This window comes from Ursus americanus, chromosome 15 (assembly GCF_024610735.1).
Source record: "Ursus americanus isolate L20-20 chromosome 15, mUrsAme1.1.p, whole genome shotgun sequence".
NCBI classification, from domain to species: domain Eukaryota; kingdom Metazoa; phylum Chordata; class Mammalia; order Carnivora; family Ursidae; genus Ursus; species Ursus americanus.
This window is the reverse complement of record NC_142141.1, coordinates 57,559,972-57,563,260: the sequence shown is the minus strand read 5'-3', so window position 1 is coordinate 57,563,260 and position 3,289 is coordinate 57,559,972. Positions and strand designations below refer to the sequence as shown.

General features: G+C 47.3%; 1 long non-coding RNA gene across 1 annotated transcript; it reads left to right on the top strand.

The window, feature by feature from the left end:
• The first annotated feature begins 1,379 nt into the window (after nt 1-1,379).
• Nucleotides 1,380-2,894, top strand: LOC123791272 (uncharacterized). Its single transcript, XR_015726888.1, has 3 exons — nt 1,380-1,512; nt 1,599-1,637; nt 2,552-2,894. It is a non-coding gene; the product is annotated as an uncharacterized LOC123791272 (long non-coding RNA).
• Nucleotides 2,895-3,289: the final 395 nt, after the last annotated feature.

The window sequence follows — 3,289 nt, the reverse complement described above, 5'->3', positions numbered from 1 at the left end:
TCACCTTGCTGTGCGCTATCTGCCCCCCTTCACCCCCAGGACACCTATCTCCTTATAACAAACTATATATTTTACTTTTATTAATAAAATAATACCTTCACTAGAAAGTAAGCTCCCGTAAGGACAGGAGTTTTTATCTGTTTGGTCCTGAAAACAGTGCCTAGTCCATATTTAGTGCTCAGTAATATTTGGTTTGGGTGGACAGATAAAGTAGGACCTCACAAACCCGCCTTGATAGGAGGGATCTGTGGAAAACTCCCCGACTGCAGCATAGCTCATCTCCTCTTGAGTGTGAGCCTTAAATTCCACCAGGGGAATGCGGCTTCTTCCTCTCTCTGAGGTCCCCTTTAAAATGCAAACATAGCAAGGGCTGAACATTATTTATCACTAAGGTTATGTCAGCATTTTCCTGCTTTGGGCCCCACACGGTAGAAAGACTTACGTAGCAAGCAATGGTGAAAATGTTGCCTTGAAAGTAGAAAACTGGAAACAGCAAAAGTGAGAGGGGAACAGAGCAGAAGAATAGGCACCATTTGAAGGTTAATCTCACAAAAGAAGTCATTAGACCCCAGGGTGTGGTTTGAACTCTTAACTCTCGGTTAGTTATCACTCTGATTGTTAAAGGGGAGAGTAATTGTCTCTAAGAGGGTCTGCCCCAGGGACCCCGAGATTCATGGGCTGTCTGGAGGGACCAGGGTGCTTGCAGAATGAAGGATGAGGGCTGGGGGCAGGTGGTGGTGAAAAAGAAGACTGCCATTAAGGGGGAAATGCCAGGGGCTGGAATGGAGGAGCTAGGACAGGAGGACTTCTTTGGCTGCCTCCATTTTGACCTTGGACTTTCCAGTTGGATTCTCCTTTCCTGCTGGGCCTCAGCTCAGGTAGAAGACCCTGAGGGTGAAGCTTCCCCTGATGGCAACAGAAACTATCCCTCCAGCAACAGGGCCTGCCCAGAGCCAGCAAGACTCCACTGTGAAGACTCCAAGATAATGATGGATTGACCTTCCCTGCCTTCCTGCACGTACCCTCCCACCTTTGCCCCAGATAAACCTGCAGCTATTTTCAGCACTTGGGAGACAGTCTTTGAGATCCTCGTCCATTGTCTTCCAGGTGCTGACTTCTCTGAAATACATGTCATTCTTGTTTTACCGCCACTTGTTTCTCTGCCTTTGGAATTTGCCAGCAGCAAGCGGCCAAACCTGGTCTGTTTGGGAGCCCCGGAGACAGGTCCTCTTGCACCCCTGCACCCCGGTTACCATAGAAGAGAGGCCTCAAAGCAGTTCCCTTCACTTCCCCCAGGCTCCTGGGCACCAGGCCCAATCACCTGAGTCTAATTAGGAAGCATGGACTTTGGACCTCATTTCAGGTTTATGGATAAAATCAGTCTCCTATCCATTCGTCTTTCTTCTGGTGTCTGTGTTTATCAAGCTTCAGCAATAGGGGAAACGCCACAGGAAGAGTTCCTTTCCGGATACCCGCATCCTGTGGCCTCTCGGACCTTTATGATCTACCGGAGTAAGTTCTGCCTACACTTTCACGGAACTGAACCCACCGTGTTTCTTTATTTTTCGAATTCTAAACCAAGATTATGTCTGACTTAGGGGTCTTCTCACCTCTGCTTGCCAGGAGAAGATAAAAGAGTAAGTAGTTGGAAAACGGAAAACAGAAAATAATGTCAGTTCATCTGATCCAACCCTACTCTTGCCCATGCGCCAAATATGAGTCAATCATGGCCCTGACTGTCTTGATTCTGGAACGTGGCATTCCCTTGACTGTGAGGAAAGTCTCAGTCTTTCGTCTCCTGCTCTGGATTCCTTCCTTTCTCTATGGATTATGGACATGGCTGTAGTTCAGTCTTGATACAAAGTGGAAAGACAGGCCCACCAGGGAGTTATTATTTCTACCTTTGAGACTGAAACGTAATAAAATGAAATCATTGCCTAGAAATGATCACAAATTTTCCCCTTAGACATTTAAGGTTACATAATGAGACAGTCGTGCCATGCATGAGAGGTCAGTCTCCCATATCGTCCTAACACTGGCAGGAGAAGAGCCGCTTCAGCAGACCCTAGGCCACAGCTACGGGGGAGACGTCCCAAAGTCAGACTAAGGAGTTGTAAATGACAGGTGTAACACTTGCTAAAGGACCCATCTGCATTTCGACAGCACTGAGAAGAGAAATAATAAATTCCAATGTAGTGTAAATATCAGTGACTCTTGTAAAGGATGAAAGAAGCGCATAGTCTGCCCCGGGCTCGGCGGAGGGCAAATTTTGCCCATGTACTGAACAGTAGTGCCTCACCTTTACAAGTGAGGTTGAATACTGTGCCATTTTCCTTCAAAGATAACTTTTTAAAGATTATTTATTTATTTATTTAAGAGAGAGAGAGAGAGAGAGAGAGAATGAGCAAGGGGGAGAGGCTGAAGCGGGGCATGGCTCCAACCCAGGACCCTGAGATCATGACCTGAGCTGAAGGCAGACGCTTCACTGACTGAGCCACCTGGGGGCCTCCCAAATATAACTTTTGTTGTTTGTGGTTGTGGTGGTTCACAGGTAACCAGGTCAAGGGCTGCCAGATGCAGAGCTGATGGAGAGACCACATGACATCCTGGACTCAGTGAAGGGGACCTGGGGAGTATTTCCGTCTGCAAGAGGATGATGTCTGTTTTATGCGGGGGTGGGGGGTGTCCATGAATTCGTATGACCAAGAGCATGCACCAGAGCTGGGAGTGTTTTTCCCAACTGTTGGCTCTTTGCACTGGGAGAGTCCTCCGCCACCAGACCGTGTGAGCTGCAGGGTGGAGGTTACGTCTGGGCAGAAGCTTTAAGAGCCACTGGGTGTTTGCCTCACCTCCCTTATTTTCCTTCAGCCAGGACCATGTTCTCTCCCAACGTGGGGGGGGGGGCACTCCTCTGGCTTTGGTCCTGGAATGAAGATACACGAAGCTGACCCACCAATGACATCGACCATGAGCGAGAAATAAACCAGAGACTTGGGGGTCGTTTCTGCAGCAAAATATAGTGAAAACTGATGGTGAGGTTCTATCATCATCCAACTCTTTGTGTAGTTGATTATTCACATAAGGAGAACGAAGCCTGTGAAGCCTCAGGTCAATATGGTCAAAGGTTTACATCAATTAAAGTTAAAAAAATCTGAAAGATGAAACGTTGGCAGCATGTAAACAAAACATCTGGATTACAGACTGAGGTTTGGGCTGAGTTGATGTTGTTGCTTGCCTTCCTCTCGTGTGACTGTAATCAGATGTTATAAGAATTCTTAATGGCTTTGAA